General features: G+C 39.6%; 1 non-coding gene across 4 annotated transcripts in view; it reads left to right on the top strand.

Moving 5' to 3' along the window:
* Positions 1 to 181: 181 nt before the first annotated feature.
* The window catches only part of LOC100346546 (uncharacterized), a 32,244-nt gene continuing 14,323 nt past the window's right edge, over positions 182 to 18,102 (top strand). The window contains exons 1-4 of one of the 4 annotated variants that reach the window (XR_016234269.1): positions 182 to 10,498; positions 11,426 to 11,636; positions 13,660 to 13,909; positions 15,754 to 17,229. This is a non-coding gene — a transcript (uncharacterized LOC100346546). The remainder of the gene's footprint in view (positions 10,499 to 11,425; positions 11,637 to 13,659; positions 13,910 to 15,753; positions 17,230 to 18,102) is intronic. The other 3 variants (XR_016234268.1, XR_016234270.1, XR_016234271.1) reach the window with 3 other exon arrangements.

Below are 18,102 nucleotides of genomic sequence, written 5' to 3'. Positions count from 1 at the left end.
CTTTGTTCATTGCAATATAGAAACTTGGAAATCTGACAGTGTATTTAATAGAAATACTATACATCCATTAAAATGAATGGGATGAATGTATGTACCCACATGTTGGCATAGCAGTTCTAGGGAGGATTAAATAAAACCCAACAACTTGATGCATTTTAATGTATAACATCACATAACTTTTGTAAGTGTATGAATCTATTTTCTGTTGTCAGTAACACAATACCACCGATTGAGTAGTTATAAAGAAAGGAGGCATATTAGCTCAAGGTTCTGGAGATGCAAAGACTGGAAGCTGCGTCTGCCAATGACTTTCTTGTCAGAATCCAGAGGGGACACAAAGTGTCACATGGCAGGAGACAAGGAGTGCCTGTGGATGAACCTATGTGCTTCTCTAGTCTCTCTCCATTTCTTATAAATCCACTGGGATCCAATCATGGGGGTGCCACCCCTAATGACCCTATTATCAAAACCCAATCAATTTCCACAAGCCCCATCTCCAAACACCTTCGTCAGATTAAATATCCACCCTCTTAATACCTCACAATGAGGATTAAATTCAATTTATGAAGCCTTTGGGGACACTCAAACTATATCCAGACCATAGCAGTAAGCTGGAATTTATGATTTTAAATATTCATTTTAAAATAGGTTGGAGGAATATACCAGATTCTTGGCATGAATGTTTCTGACAAATTGAATTGAGGATAAAGTATTTTTTACTTTATGCTGTTATCTTCTTTGTGGCATCTTTTTTTTAATTTTTACAAATGTACCTGTATATCACTTTAATAATGAAAAATGCAAATCCACAAAAATATTAATATCCTTCCGTGGAGGATTTAAAAAGCATATTTCTTCCATGTTGACTGCCACTGTGCTCACCTATGTGCAGAATATGAAAGAGGCAGATAGTAGAATCTCTGACTACAAGATTGACAGTTGGTAAGAGGGGAAACACAAAATATAAGTGCCGTACGTTAATAGTGGTTATCAAATCAAAGGAAAATCACAGAGGAGGCTCCACGTCAGAGCTTGGAGGATCTGATGATTTGGGCACCAAGAGAAAATTTTACTTTCAGTTTAACTGGTCTTGAGAGACTTAGTCAAGACCATTCACGGACTCCATGGGTAAGAATTTTATTTGGAGATTTCCAAAAGAAATATTCGGACTACTCAAAGCCTATGCAATCAGAAATGACAAAATATGAGGAACCAACACAGGGACCGCAGAAGGGAAGCCACTCAGCACGATGCCAATATTTCTTGGGCATTTGTTGCTTATTGAGCGTTGGTAAGAAGGCAGTGGGGCCGACTGGGGTGAACAGCGGGGAGGACTCCGGGGCTGCATGAAGAGGAACTCTGAGCTCCCAGACCGCCGGTTGCATCCCAGACCGCCGGTTGCATCCGATGTCTGCAGCCTTCGCCTCTTGCAGCCGCGGTCCGTCCTCGCTTTACTAAAGGCGTGCACTCCGGCATCGCCCATGCGCAAACCTAGGCATTCGCTTCAGGCAGCGCACGCTGTTTGAAAGAGCGTGGGCCGGGTGGGAATTTTCTGGTTATCCCACACTCTGAAAACCATTGTTAGTTTTCCCACAGTTGTTTACAGTCACGGCGCGCAGAGCCAGACATGGCTGCTTTCATCTAGAGAGAGCGCATTCTCTCGGCATCGCGGTTTTCGCCTCCGTACATGAGAATGGAGTTAGATCTTATAGTTCTTTTTCCAATCCGATTTGCAATGGTGGGGAAAGGAGAGAGTGGCCGGGAATGATGGAGAAAAGGCAGGGGAGCGGGGACCCTCTTCCCGCTTTGCTGGCGGTCGCCGGGGCGAGTACCGCCGGCGGCGGGTCACGGTGAGCACGCAGCCTGTGTACCCCACCACTCACTCTGTGAAACGCCTTTCACCAGGATGACCAGGCGACTCGACAGTTCATTACCGGCAGTTTCCAGAATGCTTGCCTCGGCGGTACCGGCAGCGGCTACCGCAACCACTGAGATGACTGCACCACCTGGAATCCTAGAGCGGACCGGAAGTGAGCGCAGCTCGCGGGGCCCTGCCGGAGCGTGCCGACCCCCGAGGCGGGAGTGACCGGGGAGCCGCTGCCGTCCCCGGAACGCTGCCCCGGGTCTGGCGGGTCTGAGGACCTTCGAGGCCAAAGCTGCGGCTGGGAGACTTGTGGGCGCGCGGCGGCATCGGGCCTGCTTCTTTCGGGCAGCTCGTGGGGCCGGAGGGGTCCTGCTCCCTCTCGGTCCGGGCCCAGGCTGCTGCGAGCTCCTGTTTCGGGGCGACTCTCTCGGTTTCCCTTGCCTGGCGTCGTATACCCAGGTTTTATTTAAGACCAAAATGACCTTGATAACCTACGTGTTCTGTCTCGCAAGTATTTGCCGCTCAATTTGACCCCTCTACCCCAGTGAGTCCTTGTGTCTCCCCATGATTTCCGGTCCTATCAGGATGGCTTCACTTTGAATGGAATTACTTGAGTATCCGCCCTGTGTCGCAAACACGTCTTTTTTAAAACTGCCTGTGATCGTTCTGTGTTAAAATTGTTTTATTGTATCGGAAACTTTCCGATTAAAGACGGGAAAAGGAGCTCAAATAAAATCACCCTAGACCCCAACTGGAGAAAGCCTTGCCCTGAGCTAAGTGCGGGATGGAGACAGCCTCTGGGGGCCCCCCAGCCTTGGCTGGCCAAGATTCAGCCAATCTAGGGGAGATGATCAAAGAGCAGGTTAAAGAAGAAGACCCTGTTTGGGATAAGGAGTCTTGCCTGCGGAGGAATATATCTCATACTAGGGAACTCTCTCATCAGCGCTTCAGGCAGGAGACCCCTGGTCCCAGGGAGGCACTGAGTCACTTGCGGGAGCTTTGCCGGCAGTGGCTGAACCCCGCGAAGAATACTAAGGAACAGATCCTGGAGCTGCTGGTGCTGGAGCAGTTCCTCACCATCCTGCCCGAGGAGCTCCAAGCATGGGTGCGGGAGCACCACCCCGAGAGTGGTGACTGTGCTGGAAGATCTGGAGAGGGAGCGTGACGAACCCAGGCAGCAGGTGAGGCACTGCAGGTGCTGCCCTGTGTGGAGAATTCGGGTGCTGAGTCCAGAACGGAGTAAGTGGCTTAACTTCACTGATGGCTGCAAACTCTGGTTTTGGGCACTATTTGATCACTGGTGTAGATGAATAGATATGTATCTGTTTATGAGAATAACAGTCTTTAAGTGACAGCTAATCCAAATGACATGGTGTGGAAACCTTAATCTATTATCAGAGGAAATATATACATATATTTTGTGAGATTAAAGAAATAGATAAAATTATAAAAAATTTACTGTGACTTCTTAAGATGCCCACTGCTTTTATCATCTATGAAAATAAATCGGTATATGAATATAAGGACCTTCCGGGTGAGACAAATAGAGAAATAGGCATTAACAGGAAACTCTGGGTTGTAAGATCTGACTGAATCCTGTGAAAGGCTCTGTCGCCGAATAGCTATGTGACCTTGGGTGTGTCACATTTTCTCTGGGACTTTAATATCTTCATCTGTAAAATGAAAAGATTAGTTGCATGATTTTTTAGGTTCTTTTTATTTTCAGTGTCTAGAGCAGTTGATAAGAAGTGTTTTGAGCCCATTATTGAGAAGAATTTTAGAAGTCTTATCATTACACTAGAGCTGTTTTTAAGAGATTATATTTGCCTTCTATGACAGTAATTTTAGAACATTTTGGATATTGCCAGATGCTCTTATCTTTCTATAGTGATAGTATCCATATATTTACCTGACTTTTTTAAAAAAAGTGAACATTTTATATATACAATCTGATTTTTTGAAACACCTGGAAGACTAAGTCTTTAATGTGAGATCAGAATAATGCTGAAAATGAGTCAATATAATGCTGAAATTATGCTGGGCTCTTGAGTTTTACCAGCGGGTTAATGTTTTGCACTACCACGTCAGAGTAGCTATGTTCTAACTGTCTGATTATATCAGAACGCAGCAAGTCCTGAAGACATGAACTATTGTACATAATGCCCATCTGCTCCCCTATGTCTTCCTTTTGGCCCTCTTGTCCACAGTCTGTCTTGAAAGTGCTTATTTGTTTGGTTCCTTTTCATCTTTGTGTGTTTTTTGCTAAACTGTTTTGTATTCCAGAAAGTGAGCAAACAGAGGAGTTTGCAAGTACCACAGAAACATGCTGGTGATAAAATTTCTGCTAGTGAGTGTAAAAGAAGAAAACCTTTAGCAACTGAAGAAAAGCTTGAAATTATAAATAATTTCAAAAGACCTCAAAGAACTTGTGACAGTGGTGGTGCAGCTGGCATAAAATAACCTAGTTGAAACAGTTGTCAGTGCTGCAGTCTGTTAGAACAAAGCATAAAGAAATGGAAAATTGGAGCACTTGTTAAGTGTATGAGTGGAATACAAAACAAACAAACAAACAAACAGGTGTAACCTTTCTCAAAATTAAAAAGAAAGCCTTAACAATATATGAAGACCTTAAGAAAAAAAGCTGTATTGTTAAATCCACAACAGGAGTCACTGTGCACTTACTCCCCATGCAGGATCTCTGTCCTTAATGTGTTGCACTATGTGAATTAATGGTAAAACTTGTCTTCAAACAGTACTTTATACTTTGTGTGTCTGTGTGGGTGCAATCTGTTGAAATCTTTACTTAGTATATACTAAGTTGATCTTCTGTATATAAAGATAATTAAAAATGAATCTTAATGAAGAATGGGATGAGAGAGGGAGTAGGAGATGGGATAGTTTGCAGGTGGGATGGTGGTTATGGGGGAAAACCGCTGTAATCCAAAAGTTGTACTTTTGAAATTTATAATTATTAAATAAAAGTTTCTCTAAAATATTTTTTAAAAAGAGAATAAAAAAGGAAAAAGCTGTAAGTCTCGCAGAGATGCCTCATTTACTGCGATTAATGGCTAGTTTAGTGGCTTCAGGAACGGCTCGGCTCTTCACAAAGCTAAGTTCTCCAATGAAGCTGTAAAGACATTCCCCCAGTGTTAAAAAATCTGCCGAAGAAGGCTCTACACTGGATCAGATTTTCAGTTTTGATGAAACCAATCCAAATTGGAAGCAAATGCCCTCAAGGGTCCACACCTTGGAAGATGAAGCACAAGTTCAGGGTTTCGGTCCACAAGCTGATTATGATGCTGGGTGCAAATGCCAGCAGAGATTTAAAGCTAAGGCCTGTTGTGATTTATCTCTCTGTTAACCTACAAGCTTTAAAAGGAGCTATAAATTTTAGCACTGGTGTCTGCTATACGTCTAGCAAGAGAGGATAAATGACAGGTATATGCCCAGGACTTAGAGCCCAGGACAAGCAGATGCAGGTCAGAGAACAACTTGGAGCCATTTGTGGGTTTATACCTCCTTTACGGTTGCAGTGAGAAATGCACAAGGAACAGCCATTTGTCCCTGATGTTAGTGGAGCCACAGAAGATATCCGCTTTTGTGTCCATGGTGGCAATGGGACATGCATACAGACATCTACATCTACATAGATCCACATGTAGGCAACTGCAAATGTGTCTGTATCCGTGCATAGGCCACTGCCTACGTGTCCACATCCATCCACAGGCGGCTGCACCTCGCCATGCCCACCAGAGACTCAGATGAATTTACAGACAAAAGTGGCCCAGAACCAAATCGTTACATAACAGGTATGTGGGCAGCTAAGCAAGCAGGTGGACCAGTTGGTTACCATGACACCAGTTAACATAGACAGACAGAGATATGGGAGCACAGAGATAAGGGGGGAATGGCAGAAAGCATGGGAACTCGATAAACACCATCTTCCCAAATTCATCTTAACAACAGGGCAGATGTTTACTGATCTAGGTCATGTGTTTGTAGATTTATAAAAAAAATTGCAAAAGGAAAAATTTGTATTTTTATGTTCTTAAAATTCTCAGTAATACACCAAGCCACTCTCCAACAGTCATTGAGCATTCTTCAAGTATCAAAGTTCCTTTTTACCTGCCAATACAACTTATTTTTATAGCCCCTTGATTAGGGTGCAGTTGCATCTTTTAAATTTATTATTTGAGGTATTCAAGGTGTTGCATGCAACTACAGTGGCTGACAATGCCCAAATAGTTTTTGAATTCTTGAATGGCTTTGACATTAAACATACCATTGATAATATTCTAGAGGCTAGGAACAATGTCACAAAAACCTTGTGTAGGGTGTAACATAAAATTCTCCCGGATTCATTTCATGATTCCACAGGCTTTCAGCCTTCAGAAGAGCTCACCCAAATCAAAGCAAGCTATGTTGCTCTTTCAAAGGAGTTTGGATTGACAGAGTTGAGAATGAGGATATTGCGGAGCTGCTGCAGTCTTATGCAGAGGCTATTTCTATACAAGAGCTACATCAGTTAGCTGCTGAGGCCCAAATAAAGATGTGGTTGAAGAAGATGACACAGTTCAACAAGTTTTACATTACTCAGTTACCTTCTGCTTTAAGTATGATAGCGATCGCTTCTCGGCCTTTTGGCTAAGATCAAGTGAAGTATGATAGCGAAATAGTTACAGTTGATAGAAGATAATGACTACACTTCAGAATGCAATAGAATTGCACGTTTGTGGCATAGGTCCTATTTGGAGCTATATAAGTAGCTTCTCTGTGGAAAAAGGAAAATGTTAAAACTGCAAGCAATGGGTATCTTTTTGTAAACCACTGTCAAGGAAAGAAAATAAGATGGTGATCCAGAAGCATCATCATATTTCTTGTATCACAATATTTCTTAGAAAGTGTACAAGAGCTTCTTCACTTGAACTTCTGTTGATGAAACCCTTCTATCTCTCCATTACTCTTTCCTTACATCTTTAACAAGGTTCTATCACCTTTCTAGGATGAAAATCCTATACTTACTGTAGTATTTATTTATTTAATGACTTCTTGTTTAGTATTTTTACTGGAGTTTTATTAGTACTCTGGTGACAAAGTTGTGTAAATTTTACATAATCTGTCAACCTTATAGTCCCCATAAATCCTGTTATTTTTTGAGCAGTTTTGCAGAAAACATGTTCCATGAGTTCACATATTACATTTTAGCACAGATGCCTATACATGCAGTTTTTCACTTCTAGCCAACAAATTTTTTCTTTATTTCACATAATATATATATATATATATATATATATATAAAATTGTGCTTGTTGCTTTAGAATTTCCTCTTCTAGCTTTGTTAAAAATGCAACACTGGTAGAACTTGGTATTTGGCCAATTCCCTGGGTAGTGTTCAGGTTTATATCCTGATCATGTTTCATAGTTTTTCATATGACTCAGGTAACTAGGTAGGTAGGTAGATAGATATCTTTTAATCTTGTTCACAGTTAAGTTTTCATAAATATTTCTCATTATTCTTGTGTGATTTCTGAGACACTAGGGAAATGCCTTTGTCATAGACCATTGAGCTACCAACCCAATATCTATTTTCACCTTTCTTCCTAACAAAATGTTGGCTTTGGTCATGCTTGCATATACCAGCCTTCCTTGTACTGGAGTTAGCTGGGCAATCTAGTTCAGGCCAGGGAGGAACAACCATATTTCCTGCTGTATTTCTGGGGAAGATTTTACTTTTCTGATAAAAATGGAACAGATACGTTCAGTTCCATGTTTTGGCAATTCTTGTCTTAAACATGAATGTGATAGTTGGAGCTGTGGTAGCCATCCTTGTGACCATTACGTAATGATAAGTATGAGAGTAAGTACCATTATGTTAAGAATGCCAGAGCAGAAATATAGACAGATAGGGTTCCCGACAAAATTGTTAGGTAATTGAGCTATGGCCAGCAACTGCCTTCTCCTAAACCCCTTGTTGTGTACCAAAAATAAAGCCCTATTGGTTTAAGCCACTGTAAGCTAGGCGTTCTAACTTATTAGAAACAGACCTGTACACACTTCTAATGAATAAGGCAATTTTTACTTCACCATTTCATAACCAAAAGTTTCTTGTAGGATCTTAGAACAAACCAACCTAGGTATTGTATAATGAAAGATAAATCATTATCATAACTAGTTTGTGGTAACTTCAGTGTTGCAATTTGTTATTGCTGTCTCCATGGCACCTTACAATCTTCTGTGTTAGGGATGGAAGTGGCTCCCCTCTTGTTCCTTCCAAGAGGATGCCCACCTATCTTGGACTATTCACTCTGGGGGAAAAGTGGAGGAATCTAACGGCTATGTGTATGCATATGGTGGAAGTGGAGGAGTCAATTAAGAATAGATTCTTGGAGACAAGGGTGACAATAGTAGAAACAAAATAATTTCTATCCGTGGATATTGCTAATGAAGTTGTAATTATCCTTGATTTACTGTACATTTTAACTAGAACATTTACACCATATAATATCCGAATAGTGGTATGGCTTCTGCTTTTCATTTTTTCTTTTAAAGAGAAAAACATTTCAGCATTCAGCATCAGGGATGATGGATTGTTACTAATACACAAGTTAATACCTAAATTACCTTTACTAATCTAGCAAAAATTAGGTAATTCTAAATTTTATTATCAAATACAGGATAACACTTGATTACTTAATTTTATATTTCTTTTCAGTGTACACAAATGGAAAGTTGAGCAACCATAGTCACTCAGCTTAAATAAATCAGAACCCGCAGGTCAGCAGTATTTTATGGTAATTTAGGGTGTGTCACACTTCATTGTAGGACTTGTGATTTAAACTAACCAATGAATAGCATTTCTAAGACATATTTAGGGACTTAAATATGCATTGAAATTCACTTTTGCTCTCATTTCATGGCAACTTGTCCTTTTATAGTATCGCTATATACAGAGCTTTTAAAAATGTAATTTATTTGAAATTTGTTTTATTTATTTGTGAAGCAGCAAGAGAGAGAGAGAGATCTTCCATCTGCTGATTTACTCCACAATTGCCACAACTGACGTTAGGCCAGGCTGAAACCAGGAACCTGGAATTCTATCTGGTAGCAGATGTAAGCCATCCTCTGCTGGTTCCCAGGATGCACATGAGCAGGAAGCTAGATCAGAAGCAGAACTGGAACTGGAACCCATGCGCTCTGATTTGGAAGTTGAAGTCCCAAGCAGCAGCTTAATCCACAGCACCACAATGCCCGCCCTCAACACTTTTTTTTTTCTTCTCTATGCAGGTTGATGTGTTTGAATTTGCCATAATAATTATTTTCTTTTGCTTAGAGTGTCAGTGCTTGGCACTGAAAATCCCAACAGCCTAGACATCAATAAAAGAAGAACTTCTAAACAACAATACTTTATCATCTTAGCTTATTTTTCCCTATGCCAGATCCAGACAAATTACATACAAAAAACTCATGTCTGAACATATGAAGTATGACAAATTAATAAGAAGACAGATACCCTGTGGTGGAATGAGAAGGCCATGCCAAGATGGCCACTGGCAAGCCAGGGTCAGTTACTCAGGAATGGCTTTGAAACCCACCTGGCAACGGAGCCTGCCTGGCAACAGGCTGTGATTGGATGGCTTTGAAACCCACATGGCAAACGGAGCCTGCCTGGCAACAGGCTGTGATTCGATGGCTTTGAAACCCACATGGCAAACGGAGCCTGCCTGGCAACAGGCTGTGATTCGATGGCTTTGTAAACTGCCTGGCAACAGGCTGTGATTGGTTGGGGCATAGACCGCCCCTTGGCCTTGATTGGCTGGTCTTGGCTATATAGGCTGTTGTACCAACTGAAATAAACGGGTCTGCAGGCTACTTGCCTCAAGCCTGCTTTTACCCGACTCCCGGAGTCTATGTGGTGACTCCGCACCTCTTGCCCCCACTATGCTCCTCCTCTCAGAAACGAATCCACTGCAACATTGTTGAGAAATCAACTGCAACAATACCCTATAGAAAAACCAACAAATACCTGCTTTACCAACGAAAATTAGAAAAATGTAAATTCAAGCAACATGTAGTATCATTGTATTCGAACAAGAATGGTTTAAAAGTGCTGACATGACCAAGCTGGTGTCTGCTGAGCCATTGGAATGTTATATATTACTGACAGGAGTAAATTGCTATGACCACTTCAGAAATATCTACCAAGATATGACTATACTCCATATTCTAGCAAATCTACTAAGAATGTATATCTAGCAATAGCAAATTCAAAGAGATATAGAAGAATATTCATAGCAGCATTATTATAATTGCCAAAAAAAACCTCTAAACAACTCAAATCCCACTAAGAATGGAATAAATGTATTGTGATATATTTATACAACTGAATACTGTGCAATGATGAAAATGAATGGATACTGCTACATTCAACAGCAGGAATGAATTTTTAAAACAATGTTAACCAAAGAATTCAGACAAAATTGAATAAGCATTGCATAATTCTGTTTATGTCAAGTTCAAAAAGCAAAATCAATCTTTGATGATCAAAGTTGAAGTAGTAGTTTCTTTTACCAAAGAGGATAGCTTAATGAGATGGTGGACATGTTCTGTTCCTTAACCTGCATGGTTTACTCTGAGGTAAGTGGTTGAGCTCTCCACTCTGTGTTGTGCACTTTTTTTCTAAAAAAAAGTTTATAAAACTTCAATAAATTATATTAAGAGAACTATATTCCATTGTAATGTCTCCTATATGGTAGCTAGGGGTATTTGACCATATATACATTCTTAGATTCATGTCATGAGGAGATGAATTTATCTTTAAAAACTAAGGTCTAATGAGAGAAATTTTCAGAATTAACCAAATTCACAAATACCACCAAAGGAAAAGCTAAGTTTTCACTTGGATTTTGCCAGATACAGAGCATGGGTTGACTAGTTTTCCATACTAGGATCATATAATTTGGTACTCTAAATCATTTGCCTTTGCTTGATCTCATGAACATTTGGCAAGGCAAACTATCCAAATGGTTGTTGGTTGGAATGCAAGGTGGCTTCCACAAGTATACGACTATATACAAGAATGCAGGCATGGCAAGAATGTGAGGTGGCCTGGCTGCTTCCGTGTACGTAGCACCTTCATAGAGGTAGAAGCAGGATGATCATAATCAAAGCTTCCAGATGAAGGGTCCAAGCCTCTTATTTTCCTTTCACTGCAAGGTATATTAAATAAGTAAATCAGAATTTATGTTCTCAAGGAGATAATATTGTTATGTGTGTGTGAGAAAGTTTTATTTACAATATTAGAATTAATCCTGGAGATGTGATTAATCCTAGAGCCTACAATTTTATTGAGCCAGCTTTAAGAGATTAATGATATTGAATATTTGTTTTCATTAAGTACCCACAAGGCCAACACACTATTTTGGTGGACAAATTTACAATAAGTTGATAACACAAAGAGAAAGTTACAGTGAAAGAAATGAAAATAACTAGTTTCTGCTAACTGTCAATGAGCTGTTAGTCATTTTGCTGATTTGCCTAATGTATGCTCTTTATCATTTCTAGACTTGGCACAAATATGACTGATCTGACAACTGAATTTATAGGCCTATATTTTACAAATATTTTGTAAATGAACTTAACAAAAATGATGGAAGGAATGCAATACAGATTTAAATAACTTTTGGTTTTCCAAGAAAGTGAAACCTAATCAAACACTATTGTGACAAACATTGCCATCTGGATAATTTGGAAGTAAACATGCTTTATATTAAAGGTACTGTTCATTTTATGCATTCTCTTAACCTCTAATCAATTGGCTCCTGGCTTCAGCCTGCCCAGTCTCAGCTGTTGCAGCCCTTTGAGGAGTGAACCAGCTGATGAAAGATCTCGCTCTTTCTCTGTCTCTCCCTCTCTCTCTCTGTAACTCTGCCTTTCAAATCAATAAAATAAGTCTTTTTAAAAAATCAGGTAAAGGAGGGATAAAAGCTGTTTACAGAAAACTGCTAGATAATAGATGTAGATGAAATTATAAAAGTTAAGTTTGCATTTTGCAACCCCCAAAATAAAAATAGATTCAGGTATGGGTGATTAATAAATACTAAAGTCACTGGAGAATAGAATATTCACATATCCCCAAATTACTGTCCCACAACTAACTTACTAATTATAGTGTGACAAATGCAGTTTTTGAATGGATAGGTCTAGTAGTCACTGCCTTAATCAACTTAACCAAGTGATCAAATTTAGTATTATTAATAATGGCATAACTTGATAGAATATGTCCTGTGATAAAACACAAGTACACTGATGTATAGTATTTCAAAAAATGTCTAATCAGATCTGAAGAAACAAATTTTTTTTTTTTTTTTAAGATTTGTTTATTTAGGAACCGGCAATGTGGCACAGTGGGTTAAAGCCCTGGCCCGAAGCGCTGGCATCCCATATGGGCGCTGGTTCCAGTCCTGGCTGCTCCTCTTCCTATCCAGCTCTCTGCTGTGCCCTGGGAAAGTGGTAGAAGATGGTCCAAGTCCTTGGGCCCCTACACCCACGTGGGATTCCCAGAAGAAGCTCCTGGCTTTGGATCTGTGCAGCTCCAGTCGTTGCGGCCAACTGGGGAGTGAACCAGCGGATGGAGGACTTCTCTCTCTCTGCCTCCTTCTCTCTCTGTGTAACTCTGCCTTTCAAATAAAGAAATATTAAAAAAAGATTTGTTTATTTATTTGAAAGGCAGAGTTACAGAGAGGCAGAGGCAGAGGCAGAGAGAGAGAGAGAGAGAGAGAGAGAGAAAGTCTTCCATCTTCTGGTTCACTCCCCAGATGGCCACAATGGAAGGAGATGCAGTGGTCTGAAGCCAGGAACCAGCATCTTCTTCCAGGTCTCCCACACAGGTGCAGGGGCCCAAGGACTTAGGCCACCTTCTACTCTTTCCCAGGCCATAGCAGAGAGCTGGATCAGAAGTGGAGCAACCAGGTCTCGAACTGGTACCCATATGGGATGCTGGCACTGCAGATGGCAGTTTTACCCCCTATGCCACAGTGCTGGCCCCTCAAATTCTTAATATAGTATATTCTATGACAAAACTGGTTCTGAATCTTCAAAATTTAATGTAAAATAGCAGGAAATTTTTATATTAATAGGGCAATGGACAATTAATTAAAAATGATGCATAAGCATTGATTGAATTAAAACAATTGCATTAAACCAATTCACAATTTAATTGTGAATTAAGAAAATATGAACGTCTATTGGGAACAATTGGACAAATTTCCACATTAACAGATTATTAGTGTAAGATGATAGTAATGTTTCCTTTTTACCCAACTCAACTATCTAAGTTGATTGGCTATTTTTTCCTGCCCATAACACATTGAGTTAATGTTTTTCACATTTAGGCTAAAACAGTTGTCAGATTTCTTGCTGGTTTTAACATCTCATCAGTCTCTATTACATGAATTACATCTCCCAGACTCGACTCAGTATTTACTTTTAATTAGTGACACTGGAACTCATTTACAATTTTATTTCAATTATCAACAGTTTAATGTGTTTGTTCCTCTTGTTTCCAAAAACAAGAAAGGGATGTACATCAGCTCAGTGGAGAGAGTCAGCTTCTGTTGTGTGGCTCTGGCTTTATTTGTCCCGACAGTTTCCGTTTCTTTTTTTATTTTATCTTGCACTCTTAAGAATTCAATGCAAACTATTTTCCCCCTCTTACATTCTATTTCAGTGAAAGAATATTTGAGAGTTTATGTAGGAATTGTTTATATTGGTTACCAAATATACTTATTTGTCCCCAGGTTCCTACAGACAAAATGACTCCTCTGGATTCTGCGAAGGAGTCCTTAGGTGCCCAGCTCCAGTCTGTGGAAGACAGAATGGAATGTGACTCTCCAGAACCACAACCACTTCAAGAAAAGGGTGAGAATAATTTAGTCCTGGGAACATGTGAAGCTTGGAGTGAGAAGAGGCTAAGCATTGAAAAGTTATCAAACCTCGTTCCATTTCTGCTTCTACTGAATGTAGCTGAAGGGAAAGCCAGTCAGTAGAGTAAGTATAATGTTGTTGAAGGAGTTACATTAAGCAGTCAGGTAATGTCAAAAATACTTGATTCTACTAACTTCTAGAACCTATATTCTGGGTCTCATTTTCATTGCTATGTATTCCTTTCTCCTCCAAATTCATCCTCATTTACCTTCCTTTTCTTCATAGATCATACTCGTAACATGGCACAAAATGGACCAGCATGGAAAGAAATGCTGTCCATGTAATGATCTTTTCCATCACATTTTGAGATGACAATCATGAGTATTGTCATTTCATTATAAAATTAGACAACAAATTTTTATTGAACACTTTTGAATGTAGTAAATGTAGTAATGCATTAGAAAATGAAAGATACTGAAGAAATAAGTGATGCCTTCTTTAGAAACTTAGTCTTGTTTGATCTACCTATGAAGCAGTTCAAGAAGACCAGGTCGTAGTACTAACTTGTGTTACGAACAAATTATGTTTTTCAGGGAAGGAAAATTCACTGAGAGCTTAAATTTAATGACCAAGGAATTCTTATTGGAAAAATTGAGTTAGGTGATGTCAAAACATATGGTAACATATATCAGTAATTTTAACTTAGCTTTAGATTTAAGTTTACTAGCTCAAGATTTAGTATACAAATTGGTAGTTGACCTGAAAGACAGATCCAAGAGTACCTGGAAACAATATGCTAATCCTATTTTATTCTTTATGACTTTTTTCAAAGTAGTTTTCTTAAGACTTAGTAAGCCAAGGTTGAAATATTTTAAGTATCTCTGTTATTATGAATATTCTACACATTACTTTTAATGTGTGTTGTTAAGTCAAATGTTTCACTAGTTTAGGCTCATATGCTACTCTTCATTAAAATTAGCAATGAGGATATTTGTATTGGCTTTACACTTTTACAAGCCACAAGGGAGTTGATATAAATATATTGTCTTGGAACTTAAGTAAAAATTTTTGAAAATGTGGTTGTAGTTGGAGGCTTATAAAGCATTTATCATTGAATTGCTGAGATTTCTATAGCCAAAAACTTGCTTATGTAGCAAATAAATATATACAAGTATTGATTTGTCTCCTTTTAATACGAAACCGTGCTTTACATTGTTATTAAAAAGATTTATCTATTTATTTAAAAGAGCAGCAAAGAGAAGAAGGAATGAAAACCTTCCAAAAACAAGAAAGGGATGTGTATCAGCTCAGTGGAGAGAGTCAGCTTCTGTTGTGTGGCTCTGGCTTTATTTGTCCCAACAGTTTCCATTTCTTTTTTTATTTTATCTTGCACTCCTCTTAAGAATTCAATGCAAACTGTTTTTCCCACAACAGCCAGGAGCCAGGAATTGCATCCTGGTCTCCCATATTCCCATATGGGTGACTGGGGCCCAGACACTAAGCCTTGCCCTGCTGCTTCCCAGTCACATAGACAAGAAGCTGGTTTGGCAGCAGAGCAGAGCTCCAGCCTGGGCTGCCTGCTCTGCTGGTGGCGGCTTAACTTGTGGCAACACTACATGTCAGCCCCATTTCACTCCCCCACTTTTAAGGATTTATTTATTCATTGAAAGAGCAATGGGTTTGGGGTGGGGGTGGGGAGAGAGAGTGCTTTACTTTAACGCTAGCTCTGGGTGTTGCTCTGGACAGTCACATCGGGCTTTCCAGTCCTTATTGTATCAGGACTTTTTATTTCTAGCTCAAGTTCTTCATTCAGTCTCTCTTCATTCCACTGAAGCTGGACTTCCTAACCACAATTCTATCTCCCTTTTGTGTGTCCATGACCCCTACTTCCACTCAAGCTCTATGGGCTATATAATTATATATATGATTATGTTTCCAAGTATTCTGATTTTTTCTTTATGTTTCAGGGTCATTTTTGCGGCTTTCCATGATGTCTCAAAGCATGGGTGTCAACAACCTCAGTAGCTTAGATAATAAGGAAGTAGAAATTGAACCAGAAAACATGTGAGAAAAGTTCTTCAGAAGCTTAGCAGTGTTGCTGGAAAACAAAAGTAACAATACTAAGATATTTTTCTAAAGCAAAGTACTGTCAATTGATAAGGGAAGTGAAAGGAGCTAAAGCTAAGGCAAAAAAGGAATCAGTTGACTACTGTCGCTTGGCAAGATTTGATGTAATCCTTGTACAAGGAAATGAGAAGCTGATTGAGGCTCTAAATGGGGAAACAGATAAAATATGGTATTATTTACACAGCGAGGACTTATTTGACATTCTGCATGATACACATCTCAGCATTGGACATGGCAGATGAACATGCATGGAAAAAGAATTACAGGCAAAATATAAGAACATCACAAAGGAAGTTATAATGTTATATCTGACACTTTGTAAACCATGCCAGCAGAAGAGAGCTCTAACATCAAAACCAATTAAGGAAGTTAACTCAAAAAGCCAAGTAGATCTTATAGACATGCAATCGAATCCTGATGGGGAGTATAAATTTATTATGCATTATCAAGACTTTTGTACAAAATTAAGCTTTTTGCGCTCATTAAAATCCAAGAGACCTAAGGAAGTTGCATTTGCTCTTTTAGATATTTTCACAATTATTGGAGCACCTAGTGTCCTAAAATCTGATAATGGGAGGGAATTTTCAAGCCAAATTGTCAGTGAACTCAGTAGTATTTGGCCGGAATTGAAAATTGTCCATGGAAAGCCTCAGACCTGCCAAAGCCAGAGTTTTACAGAACAAGCTAATGGCAATATCCAAAAGCAGATTTTCTCCTGGATGCAAACCAACAACTCATCACACTGGGCTACGTTTTTGTGGTTCATTCAGATGACTCTAAATCAATCCTATCACAGAGGCATGCAACAGAGTCCAAGTAAAGGTACATTGAGCTCTGAAATGAAACTGGATCTCTCATTCTCAGTTAACTGAGGGACATGTTGCCAGCCTACACACAGAAAATGAATTAGATCAGGCAGGTAAAGATTTAGAAAATAATCTAAGAGCCCGATATGAAGAAGCCTTTGAGACTGGGACAGACAGTAGTGATACTGAAGAAAATCTTTCTATTACTCCTAAAATGGATGAGAAAAACATTCACAAAAGAAGATTAAGATTTTTATCCTGTGTAGTTTGTGATAAAGAATGCCCAGGTGCTAATAGTTGTGTATCATGTCGTGGATATGTCCATGCAACCTGTGGAGTGCCTTCTCATCACGAGACTGAGGGCTGTGCTCACCAAATAACGTGCAGTCTTTGCTATGAGATGAGTACAATGAAAAGGAAGCATGATGAGAGCCAGAGAAGTTGGCCTGTTCAGCCTTCCAAAATGCTAAAACCAGCAGTGACACCATTTTCACCAAAGTAGGAGATTGGGTAAGAGTTTGAATATGTGCTAGAAAGAAAAGCAGGGGGAAGAGTCTCACTACACTTTTAAAAAAATACATATTTAATTTATTTATTTGAGAAGCAGAGTTACAGACACAGAGAGGGAGAGACAGAAAGGTCTTCCATCTGCTAGTTCACTCCCCAAATGTCCACAATGGCCAGAGCTGGGCTGATCCTAAGCCAGGAGCAAGGATTTCTTCTTGGTCTGCCACATTGGTGCAGGGGCCCAAGGACTTGGGCCATCTTCTCCTGCTTTCCCAGGTGATAGCAGAGAGCTGGATTGGAAGAGGAGAACCGGGACTAGAACCAGTGTCCAGATGGGATGCTGATGCCAAGGAGGCTTAGCCCACTGTGCCACAGCGCTGTCCCTCATTACACTTTATTGGGATCAGCATGAATAAGAATTATTTAAAAATCTATATGAATGCACAACTTGGTTACCCTGGATATATTTCCCTCAAGGAAAAACCAGTTATTTTTAATGCCACCCCGTTCTTTCCCGATAGGAATTTATTCCTTCAGTGCTATCTTACTTATTGTTCTGGCATGATGAACAGTATTTCTTCTACTTCTTCCTGACCTTGGTCATTTCTTGGGGGAATGAGAAAGTTAACATCAAGGTGATAAACAGTGTGTATATGTAATGTTTCTACAGCAGAACAAATTTGGGAACAGATGAATTTAGTGCTACTTTGTTTTGATAATATGGGAGTTTCTGTGGGGAAGTAAGCTAAGAAATTATTTTGCTTCAGTGAAGAGATATTTAGGAGAGGTGGGGATAATACATTTGGCCAGAGGTTATGAATTTGAATTGGGTGAGAATTTAGTTTTGAGATTTTAAGGGAGAGCATGAGACAAGTC

Source organism: Oryctolagus cuniculus, chromosome 5 (genome assembly GCF_051225735.1).
Source record: "Oryctolagus cuniculus isolate XC-2025 breed Fujian yellow rabbit chromosome 5, ASM5122573v1, whole genome shotgun sequence".
Lineage (NCBI taxonomy): Eukaryota > Metazoa > Chordata > Mammalia > Lagomorpha > Leporidae > Oryctolagus > Oryctolagus cuniculus.
This window is presented reverse-complemented; position numbering and strand designations above follow the sequence as displayed.